Here is a 26,697-nt window from a genome sequence, read left to right as displayed (position 1 = left end):
AAACCTGTAAACAGAGCAGTTCAGATGCTTTATCCCGGGCTTACCAAATTAGAAACTCCAAGCCAGTGGTTCTCAACCTGTGAGGCGACACCCCCTTGCAGGCTGAACGACCCTTTCACACGGGTCACAGAAGACCATCAGAAAACACAGATGTTGGGGTTGGGGATTTAGCTCAGCGGTAGAGCGCTTGCCTAGTGAGCGCAAGGCCCTGGGTTCGGTCCCCAGCTCCGAAAAAAAGAAAGAGAAAAAAAAAATAAATCTTAAAAAAAAAAAAAGAAGTTCCTTGGACTTTTGGTACAGAAGAGGTCATTCAGACAATCAGGTATCAACTTCTAGAATAGTTTCTTATTCTTAGTCAACTGAAAAAAAAAATCTAAAGCAACCCGTACATTCCATTTCCTTAAACCTAGGGAGGAATTGTGCGTTAAGAGAGTGGTTTATCTTTACTAATTTACAATGAGCTTGTAAAACAAAGCAGTCATCCGGTGAGACAAAACAAATCAAACAAAGCAAGCGACCCTCAGGTGGGTGATGGCTAAGCACTGACTTTCAACGGGAGGTACCCTTTTGACCTGTTGGGACATCCTCTGCTCAGGTAGCCATCGAGGAATGCCAGAGGAGAGCCAGAACCCACCTGAGGGAGTGACATGGCGGCAGGTGGCTGACCCAAGAGCCAAGTGTCTTCCCGGGTGTGAGAATTTAAGCTCCCCAAGCGTAGCTGAACTTGAACAACGTCAGCCGTGGAGGTGGCCCTGGCTGGAATAGACCAGTTTTCTCTACCAGGAGCCATGGCACAATTGGGAGATGCCTTTGGCTCTCTGATGATGGATGGTAAGTTGTTATCCCTTGTAGCGACTGAGGACTCAATCAGATTTAATTTGATTTGGATAAAAACTTGGTATTTCTTGGAAATATCAAAAAAGGCTTAGGTAAACCCGTTTGTATATAAAACTGTTACCGGATTTTGCCCAACCTGTATCTTTTCCTGTCTTGGAGCTGAGGACTCAAAATTGAGATTGAGTAGAGAAGGAAGTTTTTGGATTTGACCAACACTAGAAGTGGGAGGTAATTTTTTGTTGTTGCTGTCTTGCTTTTTGAGATAAGGTGCCTGCGTGTAGTCCTGGCTATCCTGGAACTTGCTCTGTAGACCAGGCTGGCCTAAAACCCAGAGATCCACCTGCCTCTGCCTCCTAAGTGCTGGGACTAAAGACTTTCGACACCATCCCTGTCTAAGTGGGAGATAACTTTCAATTCAGCCTCTTGTGAGAGAACAGCCGTATAAAGGAGAGAACGTTCATTTCTTTTCTGGGTGTTGGGATCAGGCTTCGCTCTGCTTTAAGCTCCCAGGTTTAGACTGATCTTGCCCAGGGAAAGCCTATTTTATATGCACTGTTTGGCTCCGTGTTGTGTGCAAGCGCAGGGACAGGCTGACCCTGAACCTTGTACACGTGTATAGCATTGCCCACAAGGCACAGTCTAATGAGTGCTTCCCCAGCCCTGCAGAGTGTACCTGTTGTAAGCATATCAGAGAGATCAGGACCACACAGTTATGGGGGGAACCTCCAGTTTTCCCCCTAGCCTTAACCCCAGCAGCAATTTGGTGCTTGTGTTCCCGAAAAAGGTTTCAGATGGAGTACATTAGAAAAGTAATTAGTTGAGAGTTTAATTAAGAGTAAGCCAAGAAGCAGAAATGTAATTTTAGAAAAAGAGAATCTGGGGCTGGAGAGATGGCTCAGCACTTAAGATCATTGGCTCTTCCAGAGGACCTGAGTCGTTCCTAATCCCCACACACAGAGCACACCAGTCCTTAATTCTGGTGCTAGGGGAGGCACCACCCACTGTGAGCACTGCACATACGTGGTGCAGACATACATGCAGGTGAAAACACCCACGTACAACACTTAAAAACAGATACATCTTAATGAGGAAAAGAAAAGAATCAGGCAAAGCAAAGTAGAAATGTGGTGGGCATGGGGGTATAATAACCCTTACCACTACGTGCATAGCATAGGGATTTGTCTGACTGGGGTTACAGAGGAGTACAGAAAAAACAAACACACAGAAAAGCTGGGAAGCTGTAAGCCATGCGCTCTGCACCAACAGCTGCCTGGAACTCAGCTCGGGAAGGAGGTTAGCTAACCTCCGTGGCCCATAGGGGAGCAGTCTCAGATTTCAGCCACCAGGGAAGAGGAGACTAGAGTTGACACAGTGCACACTCTAATTTTAGCCAAAGGTCAACCCTTCTCAGCTTAGTACATGGACAGGGAAAGTGTTGGCATTTTTGGCTTGCCCCAGGGAAGGCGTTGTCATTCCTGTGGGTTGAAGCATTGGTGTCCTTGACATAGTGATGTTCTTGTCAGCAATACACATTCACACAGGACTTCTTCAGCTCTTCACAGTTTCTCTTCTGTTAGCCCCTCCCTTGTGCCCGAGCAGAGAAAGAAGTCCAGCTTTATCCTCACTGTGGCTGGGGTTGCCTTACAATCGAAGGAAACCATAGGACAATGGCTGGAAGAAATGCAGATTTGGCTGAGACAGTTTACCACTCTTTCCATGGGCTGCATGTGCTTGTACAGTGACAGGTAGGTTTTTTTGTTTTTTTTTGTTGTTGTTGTTTGTTTGTTTTGTTTTTCTAGACAGTGTTTCTCTGTGTACTCTTGGTTGTCCTGGAACTCACTCTTGTAGACCAAGCTGGCCTCAAACTCACAGATATCCTCCTGCCTCTGCCTCCCAGTGCTGGGATTAAAGGTGTGTGCCACCACCACCCAGCTTCGTTGTTTGTTGTTTTTGTTGTTTTTGTTTTTGTTTTTGTTTTGTTTTTGTTTTACTAAATATACCCAAAGCAAAATGGGATAGTCATTCTGTCTTAAAGATTCCCCATTTCGGGGTTGGGGATTTAGCTCAGTGGTAGAGCACTTGCCTAGCAAGTGCAAGGCCCTGGGTTCGGTCCCCAGCTCCAAAAAAAAAAAAAAAAAAAAAAGAAAAGGGAAAGAAAAGAAAAAAAGAAAAATAAAGATTCCCCATTTCTTTATTTTTCTCTTATATATTATATCTCTACTGCAATTTCCCCTTTCTCCTGTCCTCCCAGTCCCTCCCCCTCAGTTACCCCCACCTCCACTTCTCCATTTCCCTTCAGAGAAGGGCAGGTCTCCAGGGTGTCACCCAAACATGGTGTATCAACTTGCAATAAGACTAGGTTCCTCCCTCATATTAAGACTGGACAAGGGGCCTAAGGGTCTTAAAGAGCAGGCAAAAGAATCATAGACAACTGTTAAAAGTTCCACATGAAGACCAAGCTACACACAGCTATAACACATGTGCAGAGTGCCTAGGTCAGACCCATGCAGGCTCCCTGATTGTCTATTGTCTCTGTGAGCCCCTATGAGCAGGGTTAGTTGATTCTATGGGTTTTCTCATGGTGTCCTTGAGCCTCCTGACTCCTACAATCCTTCCCTTCTCCTGCAGGATTCCTGGAGCTCTGCCTAATAGTTGACCGTGTTTTTGCATCTGTTTTCATCAGTTGCTAGATGAAGCTTCTGTAATATGATAGAGTGTAGCAGAATATCATTAGGAATCATTTTATTGACCCCCTCTTTCCCGTCCTGTTTGGTTCTAGCCTAAGTGTCTGGGCTCTCCAGCCTCTGGTTCCTGGCCCTCCAGGCAGTGTCAGGGATAGGCTCCCTTTCTTGGCATCTTGGGTCTCAACCTGGACCAGTCATTGGTTGGCCATTCCCACAATTTCTGTACCACCTTTACCCTAGCACATCTTGTAGGCAGGAGGCACAAATTGTAGGTTGAAGGTTTTTGAGGCTGGGCTGATGTTTCAGTTCCTCCACTGGAAGTCTTGCCTGGTTACAGGAGATGGCCGGTTCAGGCTCAGTATCCTCTCTTGCTAGGAGAAAGATCACCCACCCACTCCCACATACACTCTTTTTTTTTTTTTTTTTAAGAGAAGAGAGTTTACATATTCTGGTACTTATAGAATTCTTTGTCTCTGAAGTTATTCTTCTGACAGTTGCTTGTAGGAAGCTTTCTGTACGTTTTCTGAGGAGATCAGCCTTGAGCTTTTATACACCTGTTAAAACACGTTAACTTTGCAAGTGAAAAGGTGATATTCTGATAGCTGAAGGGAGGAGCACAAGAGGCTCTTGGGAAAACTCTGCCCCAAGGCCTCTCTGCATGGGGCCAAGATTAAAATGAGACCTTTATCGATTTACTTTCAGATTCTCAGCACTCCTTATCTGTAAAGTTGATAAACTCTTTAACTACCTTATAATCTCGCTTATGAAATACAAATTCTTCAGATAAAAATAAAGTATGCCAATGTTTTTCTTATTCTTTTAAGCATATATATATACATATATACATATATATATATCATCCCTTGAACAATGTAACTTTAAAACACACACACACACACACACACACACACACACACACACACACTTTGTTGAGAAAATCTCACTTTTGAGAAGGGAAGGCTGCCTCAATCTCTTCGCCGTGTACTAAAAGGTGAGGGGGTGGGACTGTTCTTGAGTGTACTGACATGTTTTCATATCAAGGGAATGTATCTGAGGGTTAGGGTGCTGGACAATCAACAGCCACCAAAGCCATTCTAGGTGTGGAGGTTTGAATAACAATGGCTCTCATATGTATGGGGTGGGGGTGGTTCTGATACTTTGATTAGGAATCTGTTTACTGACTCTGAAGGTTCTCACTCCCAACTGGTTTTTTTTTTTTTTTTTTTTTTCCGGAGCTGGGGACCGAACCCAGGGCCTTGCGCTTCCTAGGTAAGCACTCTACCACTGAGCTAAATCCCCAACCTCCCAACTGGTTTTTGATTTATCAATAAAGATGCCAGTAGCTAATGGTTGAGGAGAAAGAAAGAGGCAGGTCTTCCAGGTTCCTAAAGTCTAGGAAGAAGAAGAGAATTGGAAGGGGATGGGTGGGGACACAATAGTGGAGGAGATAAAGCCAACCAACCATGTATGTTTTGGGGGAAGTGGCCTCTGGGCCTGGGGTAGCAGGGGAAGATTTAGGAGTTCCCAGTCATTGAGTAGCCAAGGCATTTCAAGATTAACTGGCGTGTGTGTGTGTGTGTGTGTGTGTGTGTGTGTGTGTATGTGTATTTTCTATTTGAGCATAGTAGACAGATCCTGGGCAGGTACGCTGAAGCTGTCAGCTGTTCCTGTCACCATGCCTGTGTTCTATCATCCTGGAATCTAATCCTCTGAAGCCATAAGCCCAATGAAATGGTTTCTTTTTTGTGTTTCCTTGGTCATGGTGCTTTATCACAGCAGTGGAGAAGACATTAAGGTCAGAGGTTTCTGGGTCTTTTGTCTTGTGAACCTGAAGAGTTAATTTCATGGACAAATGATGACTTTTAGAAAGGAGTTCATTTAAACAAACAAAGGGAGTTTGTTTATAGAATAAATAGAGAATTTATTATAGAATAGAACTTAAAGGAAATGGAGGCAGCAGAGCTCCCATACAGCAACAATGTCCCATGAACCGTCACATCGAAAAGGCTTTCTCTAGGGGTTCATCAGTCAGCCTTTACTGGGCAGAGATAAGATGGCGGTAGGCCCATCGGTCCAGCCAGTCCAACTACAGACTTCCATGAAGTATTCATGCGCATCTCCAACCTGGCTGGACACGAGTTTCAGGTACAGCATCAAGACCCAAATACCTGATGGCAAATAGTGATGACACATAGCCTGCGGACGGCTGTGCTCCATAGGATGCTGAGTAAAGGACAAGAAAGGTAACAAGAAACCAGAACAGAAGCCAGCTGCTCTAAGTGTTCCTGATGTTCGAGGCCCCAGCTAGGACAGGACTGCCCACAGAAACCAAGACGATCTGCCTCCTCCTCCATCTCCTCCTCGTGAAGGATTTATTTATTATTTTTGTTTTATGCGTGTGAGTGTTTTGTCTGCATGTGTTTATGTGCCCTGGATGTGTGCCTGCTGCCCATGGAGGCCAGAAAAAGGAGCTGGATCCCTCAGAACTAGAGTAAAGGGCAGCTTTGAGCTCCCATGTGGGTTCTGGGAACGGAACCCAGGTCCACTGCAAGAGCAGCAGTCTTTTTTTTTTTTTTTTTTTGGTTCTTTTTTTCGGAGCTGGGGACCGAACCCAGGGCCTTGCGCTTCCTAGGTAAGCGCTCTACCACTGAGCTAAATCCCCAGCCCAAGAGCAGCAGTCTTGTTCTTCCTCCTCCGCTTCCTCCTCCTCCTCTTCCTCCTCCGCTCCCTCCTCCTCCTCCTCTCCTTTTATGTATACCTACTACATTTTGATGTTTTTTGAAAAACAAATGTGGGTTTATTATTGATTTTATACAATTTTATTTTCTGGGAAACATGCAAAAGATGTTAAGCTTTAATTCATACTTTCAGAACTTGTGTTTAGCCATTTAAAACATCCTGTGTATTTCTTAGTAATATATTTAAACTTTCTTCTTTTTTTTTTTTTGTGAAATTCATTTCCTAATCAACATGTCCCTATGGTGCTGATATCACTTCAGGCTTTTTACAAACATCATGTATCCTACTCTGGTGAGGTAAAAGAAATAAATTTAATAGAGATGAATTATGTTAAGCTTTGTGTTAAATTGAGAATTGTATAGGATCTATAAAAAGTAATTCTTGTGGCCTAGAAAATGGCTCAGCCACTAAACAACCTGTCATATAAGCGTGGCATGTGGATCTTTCTCACTTATGTAAAGAGCTGGTATGGTGACATTCTTCAGTTACTCTAATAGTGGGGTGTCAGAGATAGGCAGAGCCCAGAGCACTAGCCCAGGAGGCACTCATTGTGTGCTGGCTGCAGTTAGAACAATACAGAAAAACCTGGATACTGACCGTTGACCTTCACATGCACATGTACACATGCTATTTCAGTATTTGAAACAGGACATGTATTGGTACACATAAAGAATTCCGCAACACGAACCAGTGTGAGACATCCAGTGCAATTATTAACTATGTTAATGTTGTGCATGCATCCAAGCACACAGAACAATTGGGACTTTTGCACTGAACTAATGGCAGTTAAAAATTACACACCACAGAGAATCAGCTTTGCCCTAGGCAGACATTTGCTAGGTCATTCTGTAATAATAATGCTGATTCACCAAAAGGAAAGGCAACATGTGTACATAAGAACGATAACACAGCAGTCTCCTTAACCACGGAATCATCTCTCCAGAGCTTGTTCCCGCCTGATAGGGTGAGTTTCCTGGCCTCAAGGATTGAACTTAAATTCTATCCAGTAAAGAGAAAGAGAGAAAGGGTGTACGCATGCAGAGAGAGGAGAAAAGGGGGGGAGGAGAGAGAGAGAGAGAGAGAGAGAGAGAGAGAGAGAGAGGAATGAGCAAAATGTCTGGATTATATAGGGAGGAGCCTCTGGGGGAAGGAGCTCCTGGGCTGGAAAGTTCAGGGTTTGGGGGGGCAGGGTATACCAGGTAGGGATTGAGGGATGCTGGGAGAACCTAGAGGCCAGGCCTAGTTTGATACGTAAAATATGTACCTCAGTCCCTTGTCCTGGGGTCCAAAGCCAATTAGTTGATTAGAAATGAATAAGGAAAGCTAAAATAGCTGATTACTTCCTGCTGACACCGGGGCACTGATTTAGGGTGTGGGCTGCAATGTTGGCCAAGTCGGGGAAGAGTTGGTTGTTTCACTGATTGTAGGACCGTGTGGAGGTAGGAGTGTGTAGACTCAGTTGAAGCAGTCTGTGAGGCTATACCAGAGCACCTGTGGGTAACTGTCTTGGAGCTTTCCTGGATGCAGGTTCTGAGAGAACGTCTTTATGACCATAAGGTTACTGGCAATTAACTTGGATTTCTTAATTCTAGTAGATTTTATGAGACTAGAACCTATCAGGTTTGAGCCTTAAAAATCACAATTTTAAATTGAAGATCTTCTAGCATCTGAACAAAACCCTTTAATCTATAAACATAGTCCGTAAAGAGACTGGGAACTTTTTGACCTTTATATGGCATATCATTATAAAAATATATAAAATATATAAAAAGCTATAGCTTATAAAAACCTAAGGCTACGTTATAGCTTAATAACAGTGGCAAAAACAAGGCCGAACATTTTTATGGTAATGATCTTTATCCTTTTTAGTCTTATAAACCTCCAAGTCTTTAAAAGACTAAAATCTCTCAATTGTGTTTTTAGTAATAGTAAAATAAGGCATCTTCTTAAGAGTAAAGACATAGACCAATGGGGAAACAATTTATCAAGACAGGACAGAAATCATACAAAAATCTTATTTCAAATTTAGAACTATCTTTGGAGACCTGTTTCCTGGTCTGCTCCTGTCTGGTGTTGCTGCCCTTAGGCAAAATGGTGGTGAAGCCATGACTTCCCATAACAGAGATGGCTGCCAGCTATGTGACTGCCCTTAACCAAGGTGGTGGTGAACCCACGGCCCCACCCTCTTCATCCCAAAATCGAGATGGCAACCGTCACATGCTGTTTACCTACTGTGTATACTTTCCTCTTGCTGGCGGTGTGGTGTGGTGGGCAATTTAAAATGAGCAGGCTATCACCATTGCAATTCCTGCTGCTGCTGTTTTCACTGCCACCATGGCCATCCTTTTTCTGGGCCACATATGGACAGGTGGGAGGTGGGGGAGGGTGGGGCTAGGAAGCACCTGGGGCCCTGTGCTTGGTGTTGTGATGAGAGAGAGGAAGAGGGGCAAGAGCATAGTTTCCAAAAACTGGGCATAGGGAATTCAGGCCAATTTAGATATAATTTTGTTTTAGATCCTGTGGTGGTTTGAATGTGCTTGGCTCAGGGGGTAGCACTACTAGGATGTATGACCTTGTTGGAGGATGTGTCACTGTGGACATAGGCTTTCTGAGCTTCCTTCTAACTGCCTGGAAGTCAGTCTTCTCCTGTTTGCCTTTGGAACAAGATATAGAACTCTCAGCTTCTCCAGCACCTTACCTGCCTAGACCCTGCCATGATCCCATCTTGATGAGGACTGAACCTCTGAAACTGTAAGCCATTAAACGTTGTCCATTATAAGAGTTGCTGTGGTCATGGTGTCTGTTCATAGCAATGAAACTTTAACCAAGACAACTCCCAAGCCCATGTATCTGAATGCTTGTTATCTGTGGGATGATGTCATTACGCAAGTGAAGGTAGGTATAAGATAGAACAAGTCCTATCATTGGATGAGAAGGAAGGAAGGATGAGAGAAAAGTTTGAAGGAGGAGGAGGAGACTGGAACGGGAAGGCAAAGGAGCCGCGGAGAGAACATAGATGCTGACATGAAGATTCCACTCTGTGTATTTACAGGTTGTTATGAATATTCTTAAGGGATGGATGTGTATAGGCTTTGTATGTTTAGGTGGGCAATTTTATATTATCAATTGGATCAGAGGTTATTGTGTTATTGTGTTGTATGTTCTTTCTTGTGGTGAATTAAGTTTAAGAGAGTATGTGGTGGCTGGGACACTGGGCTGCCATGGAGTTGGGATGTGTGTTTCTGACATGATGGCAGCCTGCCTTGGGAACTGGATGGGTAGAGAGATTGCCGTGAGGCTCAGAGAGTAGCCATCGGCAATGTGATTGGGATGGAGCTCGGCAGGTGAGAGGCTTTGCTGACTGAGATTAAGATATCTATCAGATATCTTGGGGGATTGTGGTACAGGACCTCGTGGGGGGTAAAAGACAGCATTTTATTTTTTATAATTTTACAACAACAGCTATTATCAAACCAAAGGTGCTATGCATTCCTGCTTATTACAGAGGCCATTATAGGTACCACACCCAGATGAAGAGTTGTGTAGGGCCAACCATATAGGAAGGTCCGCACCATCCCCCAGGAACCTCACGTGTTAATCTGAAAGCCCTCCAAAGCGTGTTTTGGGGGCTTATGGATGCTTTGAGTCTTGGTCACTGGCCTGCTGCTGTGAAGAGACACCATGCTCACAACAGATTGTTTAAGGGAAAGCCTTTAATTGGGATTTGCTACCAGTTTCAGGGGTTTAGTTTATAGGTTGATGTCATGCAGGTGGCCTGTCATTGGATGAGAAGGAAGGATGGGCAGGAGAAAAGTTTTAGAGGAGGAGGAGACTGGAGCGAGGGACAGCAGCTGAGAGAACATGGAGGTGGATGTTAAGATTCCTCTCTGGGGGTTGGGGATTTAATTCAGTGGTAGAGCACTTGCCTAGCAAGTGCAAGGCCCTGAGTTCGGTCCCCAGCTCCGAAAAAAAGAAAAAAGAAAAAGAAAGAAAAAAGGAAGAAAAAAAAGATTCCTCTCTGCACGTTTACATGTTGTTATGATTATTCTTAAGGGATGGATATGTACAGGATTTTGTGTGTCTAGATGAGCAAACTATATCTTATCTAGGTGGTCAGTTTATATCCTTATCAATTGGTTGTAAGTTAATCGTGTGGATATATTGTTCGTTGAACATTTAACACATAAATCTGGTTGTTGGGTTCAGTTTGCTGAGTAATGATTTCGCTGGGTAGTTGGGAGTGCGAACAGAGTCTGTGACAGGAAGCCGTGCCAGGCTCTAGAAGGCTTGCGGGCTAGCATGGGGCCATACTAGCACAGCCTGTGGATTGTGATGTGAGTCTCAGGTGTGGTAACAAATGCCAAGGGGACAGTGTGTGAAAGCGGTAACAGAGAAACAGGGGATCCAGCGCAGCAGAGTGGGAACTTGTGGGAACCAGGTTGAGTAGCCCTTTTTTAATTTTACCGCAACATTGGTTCATTATCAGCATGGCTGGAAGCATGGTGGCACACAGGCAAATGTGGTAGCTGAGAGGTTTTTTTTTTTTTTTGGTTCTTTTTTTTCGGAGCTGGGGACCGAACCCAGGGCCTTGCGCTTCCTAGGCAAGCTCTCTACCACTAAGCTAAATCCCCAGCCCCTGGTAGCTGAGAGTTTTATATCTGGATCCGAAGGTAGCAGGAAGAGAAAAACACTGGGCCTGGCTTGAGCTTTTGAAACACCAAAACCCACTCCAATGACACACCTACTCCAATAAGGCCACACCTTTTAATCTCTCTCAAATAGTGCCACTGTCTAATGACCAAGCATTGAAATATATGAAATATATGAGCCTATGGGGCCTTCTCCTCCTCCTCCTCCTCCTCCTCCTCCTCCTCCTCCTCCTCCTCCTCCTCCTCCTCCTCCTCCTCCTCCTCTCTTCTTCTTCTTCTTCTTCTTCTTCTTCTTCTTCTTCTTCTTCTTCTTCTTCTTCTTCTTCTTCTTCTTCCCCCTCTTCCTCTCCTCCCCTCCTCCTCCTCTTCCTCTTCCTCTCTCTCTCTCTCTCTCTCTCTCTCTCTCCTTCAAGACAAGGTTTCTCAGTGTAACCAGCTCTGGCTGTCCTGGACTCACTTTGTAGACCAGGCTTGCTTCGAACTCACAGAAATCCACCTGCCCCTGCCTCTTGAATGCTGGGATTAAAGGCATGTATGTGCCATCATGCCTGGCTATGAGGGCCATTTCTAGTTTAAACCACCTCACTGTATTTCATGGGCATGGTTAAAATGCAGGCAGGGGAATAAGGCTAAAGTCCCAACCCCTCATGCCCAGGCTCTCCTACCAATATTTGCCCCATTCAAACAAAAGATGTTTCTATCACCTGGGAAACTCCAAGGAATTTAGCAACCCTTTGTCAGAGGCTCAAAAACATTGAAAACGTTTCCCCCAGGAGCTGTTTCAGGAACTGGTATCAAAAGCCAAATGTATGCTGGGTGTACTGGTGCTTGCCTTTAATCCCAGTACTCAAGGCAGAGGCAGGGAGATCTCAGGAGATTCAAGGTCAGTCTAATCTACTCAAAGAGTCCCAGGACAATCAGGGCTACATAATAGAGAGGGCTTGTTTTATTTTATTTTTTTAAAAAGCACTTAATTGAGGCTTGCTTATAGTTTCAGATGAGTGTCATGGCAGGAAGCATGGCAGCAGGCATGGCTCTGGAGTAGGAAGCATCTTCTCTTTGAGATGGGAAGTTGGGGGGCGGGGCATCGAGCAAGACTAGGCCTGCAGGGGGCTTTTAAAACCCCAAAGCCCACACCCAATGACACACCTCCTCCAACAAGGCCACGCCTCCTAATCCTTCCCAAATAGTTCCACCACTGAGACACAGGCATTCAAATACCTGAGCCTTTGGGGCCATTCTCATTCAAACGACCAGAGGAGCGATGTCTCTTCTGGGGAGGAGAACAAATACATATTTTCCTTTCTATCACAACATCACACATAAACCTAGGTGTGCTCTCCAGTTTCTTCTTGCTTCTCTTTGCAGCATCTGTGCCTGGGAGGTTGCCTTTGTGAACTGTGGCACCCTGTCCTGGCACTCTTCTGAGCTGGCTACTCTTCTGGGTTGTAGCAACAGGAGAACCAGCAGGACATTGAAGGGTTGTGAAGAGAACAGCTGGGTCCTTCTGCTGGGAGGCGTGCCTCTGGTAGGGCTAAGGGCTTCTGTCACTACATCTCATTGGGATGACGTTCTCCATGCTGCCAGTTCTCCTGGGCCCCAGGGTAACTAGCATCTTGCTCCACTGTTCCTCAAAAGCAGCCTCCTGATGTGTCTGTCTCTGGGTCTCCAGTCCTGCCCATAGCACGGGAAGTAATTTTTTCATTGCTGTTCCTTCTTGTAAATAATCCAGGGTGAGTTCTGTTTCCTGCTGTGCTCCAGTGGTTTGCAGATATGAACTAGTACAACACAAAAAAGCCAGTCACTGATGAAGACAGGACAGCGTCCCCACTTCACATGCACCTGTAGGAGTTCAGCTGCAAGTAACAGGGAGGTAAAAATTTCCACCCATTCGCATGGGCCAAAAATAAGTAATGTATTACTTTATGAAGTAACGGGGACTCTTGTTTTTTGCTGATGAATGTATGACTAATTTGCTCTTCTACAGAGACGTTGGGAGGAGTAACTTGGCAATCTTGAGAAAAACAAAAAATGTCCACATTCTCTGGTTCATTTTAGAGTCAGTTTTTTTTTTCCTGCAAAAACAAAAATTCTAGGAACTCTGTGAAGAAGCTTGTTTGTGGAAGAAAGACTCACAGTGGACCAAACTTGCAGATCAGTCAGGGAAAGACACCACGTTAGAGCTGCACAATGAAATACTAGACAGCAATTGCACGTAAATGACTCTGTGCCCACTGACCCGAAAGGACATTGTGCAAACCTCAGATTGTAGAGCATTGGATGCAGTCTGCATGGCAGGGGTTGGTTTCTCAACGTCTCTCAAGGTCTAGGCCCTCTCTTCTCCTTGGTAACGGATCCTTAAAATAGAGCCAGGCACATGACTAAACAAACCAGCTCGACCGAATTTCCAAGAATTTCTTAGTTACTTAAGAATGCGTTTTTAAAACTATGATCAAAAGGAAACGCTTGGATGTGTGAGTTGTGTGTCTTTCAGATTCTGGTCTTAGAGAAAGGATGCCCTCTCTACCCTTTACCCCCAATCCCCCACCATCACCACACACACACACACACACACACACACACACACACACACACACACACTCACACACACACACACACACTGTTGACTGGAATCTAGATTCCAAGGTATGAATACTTCTGAGGGGAGGGGGAGGGGGGGAAAGAAAGTGTCAGACAGTTGAGAAGGAGAGAGAGAGACCTGTATACCTGCTTGCATTCCAAGATCACCTCAGAGAGTAGAGCCAGCTTGCCAGTCTAGGGCTACCCACTTTGGAACTGTTCTCTATGAGAGAAGTAAATTTTCATCTTGTTTGGGCCATAGATACTTCAGCTGATTTCAAGGACAAAATCAGAATCCCTGTGGAGAATGTTTTGTTGGTTTTATCAAAGAAATGCTAAACTTTTTGCATATGTGAATGTATGGAGCTTCTAGGACTGGAATAAAGTTGGAGGGGTTAAATTTTAGCCCTGGCTGGCCTGGGACTCACAGAGATCTTCATGCCCCTGTCTCCCAAGTGCTGGGAAGGAAGGCTTGTGCCACCAGGCCCAGCTGTACTCTTTTTCAAAAGAAACAAAAACAAAAACAAAACAAACAAACAAACAACAAAAATGATTTTGTTTGTTTGAGGCGTAACCTGGTACTTGCTCTATAGCTCAGGCTGGCCTCGAACTTGTGCTCCTCCTGCCGGACTCGGGAGCACTGGGCTGCAGAATCAACCACACCCAGCTTCATCCCACCCTTTCACCTGTGTTCTAGGCAGGTGTTTTATGCTGAAAAGAGAAAGTAACTGAAGTCCAACCGAGGGAAGTTTGCTGTAAGAAGGCAGGGAGATCACACAGACCCTGAAATCAAAGACCCAAGGACAGCCAAATACTCTGTCCCTTGCCACCCCAAATGATGCCTTGCAAGGCTCTCCAAGCATGCTTCTCTTCTCAGAATAGCCTGGAAGGTATGGAGCCGACTGTTCTTGGGTCCCGCTATAGACCTACTGAGTCAGAAGCCTGGTGAGGAGAATGAAGTGAATTATCTTTAGCATTCCTTAACCGGCCCGGTAGGACACACACACACACACACACACACACACACACACACACACGCAACCAAAAGGAAAACACAATTTTATGGCCCTTAATAATGCCCCACTTCCATTAATGATATAAAATTGTTCAAATGAGATTATTGCCAAATACTATACGTTAGTTTTTTTTCCTTTTAATCAATAATCCTAAAGCACCACGTGATAAGCCAAACAACTAATAGCTTCCTTTGTGACCCTCCTTTGGAGGGAGGGCATGTGGTAGGAATACCAAGAGGATTAAAGTGTCTCTGAGTCCAGCCCACACTGTGAAGGAGAGCTGTAGGGGTGCAGAGAGCAGGGAGCAGGGCTGGGGAGTGGTGTTGAGAAGGGGCCGGGCAACGTCAGGGACCGCCTATCAGGTGTGGGTGGTTAAAAAGTGTCTCAGGGAATCACGAGCCATCCGGCAACTCGTGGGTTAAAAAAATTCATGCATTCGTGCATACGTACAACTTTTTTGTGGAGAAGGAGAGGGAGAGGAGGAGGAAGGGGAGGAGGGAAGGATTGGAAATAGGAGGAGGAAGGAGAATCAGTCGGATGAGGTGTGTTTTTGACACGGTTGGTAATAGTTTTGTAGAGGAAGTGGTCGGATGAGTGGCAGGTCATTTGGACCAGGCACAGACCATGGGCTTACTATATTCGGTCGCTAATTTAGTTCTGAGAGAGCCAAGGGAAGTCAGACCTGTTTGCCAGGCCAAGCTCAAGCCATGAGGCCACCCTGCAGAGCAGGAGAGCAGCCTGCAGACCACTGCTGTTTGATTTGCATTTCTTTGATTGCGGCAATTATGAACCGTTGTATACATTTCTGCTTAGGACTGGTTCTCCTGATGCAATCTCTCTGCTTATTTTCTCTGTCCATTTATTTACTGACCTCTCCCCACCGTTTTGAAAAAATGGATGAGTAGATAAATCTTTCCTATTAGTCGTACTTGGGATAAATATTTAGTCTACAGTATTTGCCCCCTCCCACCCCCTGGAGTTTCTCTGTTTAGCCCTGGTTGTCCTGGAACTTGCTTTGTAGAACAGGCTGGCCTTGAACTCCCAGAGACCCTCCTGCCTCTGCCTCTCAAGTTCTGGGACCAAGGGCGTGGGCCACCACCACACAGCTAAGTCTACAGTCTTTTACTTTTTTATAGAAATGCAATTTTCAATACTGGAACGCCTGACTTTCATACTACTTTTCAATTACTTTTAGCGTTGAGGAAGCTCATATCCTTCACAGCTGTGATACACATGCCGGTCTCGTTTCTTCTTGATTTTATTTGACATGATTTTGATATTTAACACTTCAATCCATCTGGAGGTTCTTTTTGTGGTATGTTGTTAGGATATGGATCTAATTTCATTCCTGTCCCAAATTACTAATTATTCCAGCACCATTCAAGGCAAGTTTCCTCACTGCCTGCCGAATTGTAAAAAGCTCACAATGTCAGATACTGGGTTTGTTTAGCTAAGTCTATTTCTGGATTCTGCATTTTGTTCATTGATATGTGCTTCCCCCCCCTTCTTTTTGTCAGAACCACATATCACAGCTGTTCCCTCCCACTCATGTTAGAGAACTTACCTATTTATTTATTTAAACATTTTATGTGCATTGTATTTATTAATTTAGAAATTTTTATTTTACGTGCATTGATGTTTTGGCTGCACATATGTCTGTGAAGGTGTCAGACCTCTTGGAATTGGAGCTACAGACAGTTGTGAGCTGCCATGTGAGTATTTGGAATTGAACCTGGGTCCTCCTGAAGAGCAGTCAGTGCTGTTAACCACTGAGTCATCTCTCCAGCCCTGAGACCTATTTATAAGAGCAGTTGCCAGAGGACTGGATAGATATAGAGTCTTAATCATAATAATTTGGAATTTGAGAGGACCTTTCTTAATAGACTGAAAACCCATATGATGATATATTCATTAACATGGGACTGGAGACATAGCTCAGCACTGGCTGCTCTTCCAAAGGTCCTGGGTTCAATTCTCAGCAACCACATGGTGGCTCACAGCCATCTGTAATGGGATCTGGTGACCTCTTCCGATGAGTCTGCAGACAGTGATAATATATATATATATATATATATATATATATATATATATATATATATATATATAATAAACAATTCTTTAAAAACATATACAGTCACTAATTTTATTAGTATAAAAGCAAACAATTCTTTGCACAACTTTTAGTTACAAGTTATGCAATTGACCCGCTTGAATGTACAGTTTGCTGGGTTTTTGCTTGTTCACGGATCTGTGTGATCACCACAGCTAAGTTGAGAACACTTCGTTACCCCCCGAGAAACATTATCCTCACTCACACCTTACTTCCTTACTTCCTCAGTCCTGGGAACATCTGACCTACTTCGTGTCTATTTTGAACACTTCATACAAATTGAATCATACATTATGTGGTCCTGTGGCTAGTTTCTTTCACTTTGCATGATGTTTTCAAGGGTTACGGATATTGTGACAACATTACGTAATTTCTTCTTATTGCCAGTGCATCATATAGATGGGTTCCAATTTATTTGTGCGCTCGTGAATAAATTACATATCTACATTTTAATTATTGATTTAAATATTTAAAGTTATAAACTAAAAATATTAAGATTAAGTGTTTAATTTTAATATTTTTGTTTTTTGAGTGATGTGGGTATGAGCATTTGTACAGATGGAGTTTTTCTTTGGGTATATAGCTAGAATTAGATTTCTTGCACTTTCAATAAAAATTTTATAAAGTAAAAGTTCTCTCTTTCCAACATTCTCTGCCCACCAAGGGACCCAGTACTTTGACACTTGAGTGCATAGCTTTCCTGTTTTCAAGCACATACATACGCGCCCCTCGTTTTGTCTGTGTTTTACTAGTCTGTCCTTTTTTTTCTTTTCCAGTTTTTTTTTTTTTTTTTTTTTTTTGGTTCTTTTTTTTGGAGCTGGGGACCCAGGGCCTTGCGCTTCCTAGGCAAGCGCTCTACCACTGAGCTAAATCCCCAACCCGTCTTTTCCAGTTTTTTAAGATGTCTTAGGGTTAGTTTTACTGCTGTGAACAGACACCATGATCAAGGCAACTCTTTTTTTCTTTTTAAAAGATTTATCTATTATATATCAGTACACTGTAGCTGTCTACAGACACACCAGAAGAGGGCATCAGATCGCATTATAGATGGTTGTGACCCACCATGTGGGTGCAGGACCTCTGGAAGAGCAGTCAGTGCTCTCAACCACTGAGCCATCTCTCCAGCCCAAGGCAACTCTTAGAAGGACAACATTTAATTGGGGCTGGCTTACAGGTTTAGAGGTTCAGTCCGTTATCATCAAGGTGGGATCATGGCAGGATCCAGGCAGGCATGGTGCAGGAGGAGCTGAGAGTTCTACATCTTCATCTGGAGGCTGCTAGGAGAATCTCGACTTCCAGGCAGCTTGGATGAGGCTCTTAAGGCCCACCCCCACAGTGACACACCTACTCCAACAAGATCACACCTTCTAAATAGTGCCACTCTCTGGGCCGAGCATATACAAACCGTCACAATTATGGTTGATAAATATGCTTCTGAATTCTTCTAATGCATTTATTATTAGAAATTGATGTGTCTTCTGGGATGTATGTGCTTTGCTTATCAAGACTTCATGGGGGGTTGGGGATTTAGCTCAGTGGTAGAGCGCTTGCCTAGCAAGCGCAAGGCCCTGGGTTCGGTCCCCAGCTCCGAAAAAAAAAAAGAAAAAAAAAAAAAGACTTCATGGAGACTCTAGGATGCTCCTCCAGTATGGACCGTACTAAACCACATCTTATCAGCCACTTGTAAAGGGAATGCTCACTTCACCACCATACGAGATACTCTCTGTTAATTTCAGTTTTTGTACACTCTTTGGTTTCCAGGATGTAACTCTTTATATTCATTATTATCTTCATGACATCTATTGAAATAAGCTTGTGGCTACACTTCTTTATTAATGGAATACTTTCTAATATTTATCACATAGTTGCTTTATAAAATTTTTTTTTTAAAGACAGGCTCTCACTGTGTAGTTTTGGAACTCACTATGCAGAGTGGGTTGGCTTCAAACTCACAGAGATCCACTTACCTCTGTCTTCCGAATGCTGGGATTAAAGGAATGTGCACCATGTTTGTTTTGTTTGAGGCAAGGTCTTTTTTTTTTTTCTTTTCTTTTTCAGAGCTGAGGACCGAACCCAGGGCCTTGAGCTTGCTAGGCAAGCGCTCTACCACTGAACTAAATCCCCAACCCTTGAGGCAAGGTCTTACTGCTCCCTATGTAGACCATGTTGCCCTCCAACTCACAGGGGTCCCCCTGCCTCTGTCTCCTAATGGCTTGAATTAAAAATGTGCAACACCACACTAAGGCACTGTCACATAGGGTTTTTTTTTAAATTATTTTTATTTTATGTACATGACTGCATGTATGTCTGTGTGAGGGTGTTGGGTCCCTTGGAACAGGAGTTACAGGCAGTTGTGAGCTGCTATGAGGCTGCTAGGAATTGAACTCCGGTCCTCTGGAAGCATAGCAGCCAGTGCTCTTAACTGCTGGGCCATCTCTCCTGCCCCTGCTTTTTTTTTTTTTCTAACTAATTTACTTTATGTGTACTGTGTGTTTTATCTGCATGCCTATCTGTGCACCACGTTTGTGCTTGGTGTCCACAGAGGCCGGAACAGGGCATCAGATCCCCTGGGACTCAGGGTACAGAAGGTTGTGAACTACTATGTGGGTGCTAGAAATAGAATCCGGGTTCTCTGGAGGAGCAGCTAGTGCCTTTAACCATTGAGCTGTCTCTCCACCTTGTCCCATAGTTTGAATATAAATGGCAGTAAGTTGAAATGACTGGAAAACTTTTAAAAAAGCAGCAACATTTTACAACTTTGACTTCAGGTACTTTTCACATTTTTCTTTGGTATTCTGTTTTTTTTTTTAAACATTCTACTTTTGTTTTCTTTTCTTTGAGACAGGGTTTCTCTATATAGCCCCGACTGTCCTAGAACTTGCACTGTAGACCAGGCTGTCCTCGAATTTAGAGATCCTTCTGCCTCTGCCTCCTGAGTGCTGGGATTAAAGACGTGCACCACCACCGATTGGCAATGTGTCCTATTTTAAATAAACTCTTAGGGACATTTACATACGTGAAATTAATTTATTTAAAGTATATACCTCAATATTTTTTTCACAAAAGAAGAAGTAGAATCAATTAAGTCTTGTCACATCCTTGTGAGGTAATAACTATTCTCATCCTCATGGGATGCAGGAGTGGAATGCGGTAGAGACCACTGTTTAGTCCATTGTTTTCTGTGTGTCGAATGCCACTCACTTGAATGAATGATTATTTCTGGCATTGTCTTTAGTGACTTCATCAGCTCCTACTGTTTGGCTGTGTCCTCACAAGGGAAGGTCCAGTTAATTACATTCCTTTTATTTTGGTTGCATTTCTCAGCGAGACCTTTCAGTACAGTCTTATCTTTTGTTCCTTCCTGTCCACTTCCCCTTTGTTCTAACAAGATAGCACACCCAAGAGACCCTTTGAGCTTTGAGAGGGAGTGATGTCTTCCTACTCCTTGACCATATGCTCCCCGCCCCTTTTTTTCTGATACTCACGGAGAGATACTCATTCCCATGTGTTCTGAGGGCTCTCTGTAGAGAGTCCTGCTGCTGGGGTAGCAAGTTACTTTGAAGGGGTCAGGCAGCACATGCTGGGTCTACCAGAGAATAGATTGGGATGATTTAGTGCAGCAGAGCCCACAGCTGCCCTGGGCTGTGCATCCCCTGTGTGGCTACCATCTGGAAGTGGCCAGGCCTCGTGCAGTCAATTGGCTACATTGTTTTGTTACTTTTAATCTGGTTTGGTGTGGGTTTTCACCGCTAGTGGTCCTTCCCCTTTTGAGAGAACTTCCTCTTCAGCTGGGATGTGTGGTAAAGGCTTCAGTGAGGAAGGGATTAAGCCTTAAGGTCCCCTTTTCTGGCAAACAGAAAACAAATTAGCTGAGGATTCTCTCAGAGAGTCACTTCCCATCCACTTCCTCCCCCCAGGATCTTTTAGTGTAGTGGTTCTCAACCGGTGGGTAGCGACTCCTTTGGGGTCAACTTGCCCTTTCAATAGGGGTCACCTAAGACCACCAGAAAACACAGATATTTACATTGCAATGTGTAACAGTAGCAAAGTTATAGTTATGAAGTAACAACGAAAAAATTACAACAGTAGCAAAATTACAGTTATGAGGTAACAGTGAAATAATTTTATGGTTGGGGTGGGGTCACCACAACATGAAGAGCTGTATTAAAGGGTCACGGCATTAGGAAGGTTGAAAACCACTGTTCTAGGGTTTTTCCTTATTTGGCATTTGCTGGATCTAGTCCAGGGTGAGAATCTGGAGATAATGTTCCACGGTCTAAAACAGGTAGAAGTAAAACCAAACCAAACGAGAAAGAGAGAGAAAGAGAGAGAGAGAGAGAGAGAGAGAGAGAGAGAGAGAGAGAGAGAGAGAGAGATCTTTATTTGCTATCTAAATACCCACATTAAGCCCACAGCCTATTCCTGTGCACGTTTATGCACTAACCATATATGAATAATTAGAAAACTTTATTCAAGCGCAAACCAGCCAAATGTTGATCAGATCAAAAACTGTAGTGTGCTCTTTGGTTTTGAGACAGAGTTTCTCAGTGTAATAGCCCTTGGCTTTCCTGGAACTTGCTTTGTAGACCAGGCTGGCCTCAAAGGCACAGAGATTTGTCTGTGTGTACCGCCACTCGGGAAAATGGTGGCATACTCTTAGAATTCTACTGCACCACAGAAGGCACAAGCCAGTGATACGCACACACCGTGGATGAATCTCACAAATATTCTTAATGGAGGGCAGACACAATAGCACACACTACATGGGTCCCTCAGCATAAACCTAGAAAATCAGTTTCATCTTAACGGCAAAAGACAGGGTCACAGCTACCTATAGACACAGAGAGGGGAAGAGGGGAACTGACTTAATGAAGGGCGTATGAGGGGGCTGGAGAGATGGCCCAGTGTGTAAGAGCACTTTGCCGCTCTGCCAAAGGATATGAATTTGGTTCCTAGCACTCACGTTGGGTGGCTCGTCCGGCCTCTTGGGTATCTACACTCTTGTGGCATATACTCACATAGAAACACATATGCACGTGTAAATAAAAACAATAAAAACAAACCTTTAAGAAGGCACACGAGGATGAACAGATATATTCTGGGTCCTGAGGATGGTGGGGATTGCACGACGACATACAAACCTGTGAAAATATGGAGGTGTATGCTTCAAGTGACTTTAACCTGCACTCTGGCACTTATCATAACTGACTCTTTGTGAGGGAAGTTCCATTCAGGATGTAAAACTCAGCACAGTGATAGAAGCCCATTCAAAACAAAAACAAAGACCGAATCCATCAAAGTCCATAGTTCCGGGAAAGACTCTAAATGTGCTGGCACTGTTTACTGGCTTCCGTAGTCCCATTTCTGACCAACTGTTCTTGCTAACTGAAGTATGTCAACCCAGGACATGGTTTTGCACTTAAAGGCTCGCCGTGAGAAAGGCTTGGGGGTAGACCCAGAATTCTGAACACACAGCGAAGACACCGGTTGGCTAATAATGACTTTCCATTGGCTTAAACCCCTGTGTCGGAGCGGTCTTCTCCAGGGGGTGCTCCACACCACACGGTAGAGTCAGAACAGTCGTGCGGCTACCGTAATCTTTAAAGAAAAACCCACTTTTATTTCCTAATTTCTTTTGAAAGCATTCCTTATTATTATTCCACGTGCGTATGTTGCACGTGTGTGTGGGCACGTTCATGCCACAGAGCACATATGGAGGTCACAAGAAAACCTCATAGAGCCGGTTCTCTCCCCTTCCACCTTCATATAGGTTCTAGGGATAGAACTCGGGTCATCGGGCTTATGGCACAAGTGCTTCGCCACCGAGTGCTTTCATCATCCCATATTTCATAATATTATACACACACACATAAACAAATGCTGTACTTTGGTGTTCCCCACCCATCATCCTCTCTTATCTCCTTTTCCTCTCCTACCAAAAATTGCCATTTAAAAAAAGCTAATTCTCCTGCTTTCACCTCTTTTCTTGGTGGCCTACTGCCTTTAATAAGGGTTGTTTTCTTGCATGAGCATGGCAAGAGGTTATTTTCTTAAGAAAGAACGATGTGCGAGTGTCTGTACCATAAGGGTGCGTGTCTTAGTTAGGGTTTTACTGCTGTGAACAGACACCGTGACCAAAGCAACTCTTGGGTAACTCAACAGATAACATTTAATTGGAGCTGGCTTACAGGTTCAGAGGTTCAGTCTAGTATCATCAAGGTGGGAACGTGGCAGCGTCCAGGCAGGCATGGTGTAGGAGGAGCTGAGAGTTCTACATCTTCATCTGAAGGCTGCTAGCAGAATACTGGCTTCCAGGTATCTAGGACAAGGATATTAAACCCCACACCCACAGTGACACACCTACTACAACAAGACCACACCACTCCAACAGGGCCAAACCTATTCCAACAACCTCCTAATAGTGCTACTCCTTGGGCCAACCATATTCAAACCATCACAAGGGGTAAGACTCCCCACCCCTCAGCATCCATTAACTGCAACAGTTCCTCAGCCAGGGCTGGGACCTCATTGTCTCTCTGTCGTCCATGATAGAATGGTGACAGTCTCGAACAGGTCTTGTGCAGGTAGTCACAGCTTCTGTGATATCATAGGTGCAACTTTCGTGTCACATAGGGAAGACATTTCACAGTGCTCCTCCCACCCTCTAGTTCTTAAGTTCTTTTTGCCCCCTTTCCTGACAGAGGGGGGCAGGGGTTTGATATACATGCTTCTCTCAAGTATTCAGGCCCACTATTCTGACTTCTGGGACTCAGGTTGTTCAAAACCATCTGTGACCCCAGCTTCTGCAGATCTGATGCCTCTGGCATCCCTGGGCACCTGAGATCATGTGCACACCCCCACATGCAGACACAGTCACCTACGCAAAATTAAAAATAATAAAAATGAACCCTTTAAAAATAAATAAATGTATTAAAGACTTAGAACAAGAACGAAACAACCTGATATTTCCAGAGGTTTGTACCTTCTGGACTAGAAGAAGCTGAAGTCCTGTGTCCCTACAGGGGCCAAGCACTATGTTGCTATAGGGCTACTGCTGTCTGAGGGCAATGCAGATGTTACTGCATTGTACTTAACTTTGCTATGTATATATGTTTTTTAATTTTGTTTAAGATTTATTGAATTCATGTATGTGAGTACACTGTCACTGTCTTCAGACAGGCACCAGAAGAGGACATCGGATCCCATTACAGATTGTTGTGAGCCGACATGTGGTTGCTGGGAATTGAACTCAGGACCTCTGGAAGAACAATCAGTGCTCTTAACCGCTGAGCCATCTCTCCAGGTCAACTTTGCTATATTTTACTTTTTTCTGTAACGAGTATTCTCTCTCTCTCTCTCTCTCTCTCTCTCTCTCTCTCTCTCTCTCTCTCTCACACACACACACACACACACACACACACACACACACACACACACGCCTAAATTCCTGAAGTTTTAATCTACTCAAATACTGTGACAAAAGTCTAACACAAAAGGAGATTGTACTGGTCAGTGGATCTAAAAAGATTGGTTCCTTGGTGTCTCTCAAGGAAGTGTATTTCTGGGGAACTCGAGGTAAAGAATAAAGTTTTCAGGCTGGAGAGATGGCTCAGTGGTTAAGAGCACCAACTACTCTTCCAAGGGTCCTGAGTTCGAATCCCAGCAACCACATGGTGGCTCACAACCATCTGTAATGAGATCTGATGCCCTCTTCTGGTGTGTCTGAAGATAGCTACAGTGTATATAATAGATAAATAAATAAACCTTAAAAAAAAGAATAAAGTTTTCAAGTTCTTTTCCTGTGCTCTTACCAGTTCCAGACAACAGAATCAGCATTTAGAGAGTTCAACACCCTAGATGCCTAATTCCTTGGACAAATCTAGCCTTACCAACTCTTGAGATAAGGACGCATTCATTTTTTTAAAAAAGATTTATTTATTTATTATGTACACAGCATTCTGCCTGCTTGTATGCCTACATGCCAGAAGAGGCACCAGATCTCATTACAGATGGTTGTGAGCCACCATGTGGTTACTGGGAATTGAACTCAGGACCTCTGGAGGATCAGTCAGTGCTCTCAATCTCTGAGCCATCTCTCCAGCCCCAAGATGTATTAGTTTTATATTAAAAAGTCAGACAACGAGAAAGACAACAGACTGGAAAAGAAAACAGAGCGAAGAAAGAAGAGGCTGAGTGAGTCAGAGAAGTGGGGTGAGAGAGCAGGGACGGAGGAGGGTCAGGGAGCAGACAGTGCTGGGCAGAGCTGTGGTTAAACCCACCTGCTGCTCAGGGGCTACAAGAAGCCATGAGGAGAGGGGACATGGCAGCAGCAGACAGATGGGACATCTGGTGAGTTCTGGAAATGGTGAGGCAAGGGCTCTTTCCAGCTCAGCTTCTTGGGCACTTGTCAGTTTGAGAAGGATAGTTGCAAGTGTCCGTCATGTACACTAAATAACCAGTCGTGCATGCCCAATGTGGGCTGGCTGATTGTTTGGGGGAGTTCTGGGAGAGACATAGCAAGACTTGGGCAGGAAGGTCCCTCTAAGTCAAAGGAAATCACAGAAGAAGTGAGCGGGGAGGACTTACAGAAAATCTACAGGGAGGATTGTTACCAGTAAGTCAAGTGTGCACTCAGTGGCCACTGAACGGTAGAAAATGACTTGTGAGGAGAGCTTTGTGTGCCCATGAGATTTACTGTCTGGGGCTCAGGAGATAGCTCAGTCCATAACAATTCTTGCTTTACAACATCAGGACCTGAATTCAGCCCCCAGAGTCCATGACATCCAATCAACCAGACCCAGGCACGTGGCATATACTTGTTACCCCAGGATGAGGAAAGCGGGGATAAGTGAATCCCGAAACATCAGCTCATACCAAGACAGTCAGAAAGGGAGAAAGCACTACTGGGGAAGTTCCTTAGGGCTGCAGCTCTCTCTTAACTTACATGCCACTCTGGCTTTTATTCAGTCTGCTGGTCATTTGTAGGCCAAGATCCAATCCCACGTGGTCCGTCCTGTGTTTGTTAACTGTGTGAGAAATTTGAGCATCTCTCTTGGACAGCTATAGATATGTCAGTCACTCAATTCACATGAAGTAAAGGACTGCCTTCCACCGTGTGTGTGTGTGTGTGTGTGTGTGTGTGTGTGTGCGCGCGCGTGTGCATGCATGCGTGTGTGCGTCTGTGTGTGTGCCAAAACCCGTTGATGTATCCAATGCAATATGAACCTTAGTGGAAGCTATGGACCTCACTTAATGGTACTGTATTAGCATTAACTGCAGAGACATACACACAATGTAAGGTGCTCACAAGGAGGTGAGGGCAGAGCGTGGAGCAGACACCAGGGGAGGAACATGGAGTCTATGGAATCTCTCTGTACTATCTGCTAAAAAATTCCCAGAAATCTAAAAGTGCTTTTCAAAACTCTATTTATTGGGCTGGAGAGATGGCTCAGAGGTTAAGAGCACTGACTGCTCTTCCAGAGGTCCTGAGTTCAAATCCCAGCAACCACATGGTGGCTCATTTGAAATGGGATCTGATGCCCTTTTCTGGTGTGTCTGAAGACAGCTACTGTGTACTCATAAAATAAATAAAAATAAACAAATCTTAAAAAACAACAACTCTATTTGTTAAAAATAAGGCAGGGGAGGGCGTGACTGGGACAATAGTTCTCTGGTAGCGTGTTCTCTAGTGTACAGAAAGTCTGGGGTTCAAGTCTGCAAGAACGTAAAGTAACAAATGAGTGCATTTCAGAGCTTAGTCAACCAACAGCCAAAAAGAATGGGGAAGGAAGGCCTCCTAAGGAGATACAGCAGAGACTGTCACTATCAATTTCAATATTAAAAACAAACATGGGAGGACTTCTTTTGTTACTTCCCTTTCAGCTTTCAGAAAAGTTTACAAAACAGATCATGTGTCAGCATGTGCCATCTGTACCTCTCTGAGCCTGTGCTCCTGGTGGCTGAGCCTGGGCTCCTGAGAGCTGAACCTGGGTGCCTGGTGACTGAGCCTGGGTTTCTGGTGGCTAAACCTGGGTGCCTGATGTCTGAACCTGGGTTCTTGGTGGCTGAACCTGGGTTCCTGG

The 26,697-nt window shown here is 44.3% G+C and overlaps 1 protein-coding gene across 5 annotated transcripts in view; it reads left to right on the top strand.

The window, feature by feature from the left end:
• Nucleotides 1-2,366: 2,366 nt before the first annotated feature.
• Pik3ap1 (phosphoinositide-3-kinase adaptor protein 1) overlaps nucleotides 2,367-26,697 on the top strand; it is a 154,102-nt gene continuing 129,771 nt past the window's right edge. For all 5 annotated transcript variants that reach the window (XM_087551242.1, XM_087551226.1, XM_087551222.1 and 2 more), the window contains exon 1: nucleotides 2,367-2,582. The gene's annotated coding sequence lies outside the window, so the exon portion shown is untranslated. The remainder of the gene's footprint in view (nucleotides 2,583-26,697) is intronic.

Source organism: Rattus norvegicus, chromosome 1 (assembly GCF_021556685.1).
Source record: "Rattus norvegicus strain SHRSP/BbbUtx chromosome 1, alternate assembly SHRSP_T2T, whole genome shotgun sequence".
Taxonomy (NCBI): domain Eukaryota; kingdom Metazoa; phylum Chordata; class Mammalia; order Rodentia; family Muridae; genus Rattus; species Rattus norvegicus.
The sequence above is the reverse complement of the archived record's forward strand: the minus strand, read 5'-3'. Positions and strand labels throughout refer to the sequence as shown.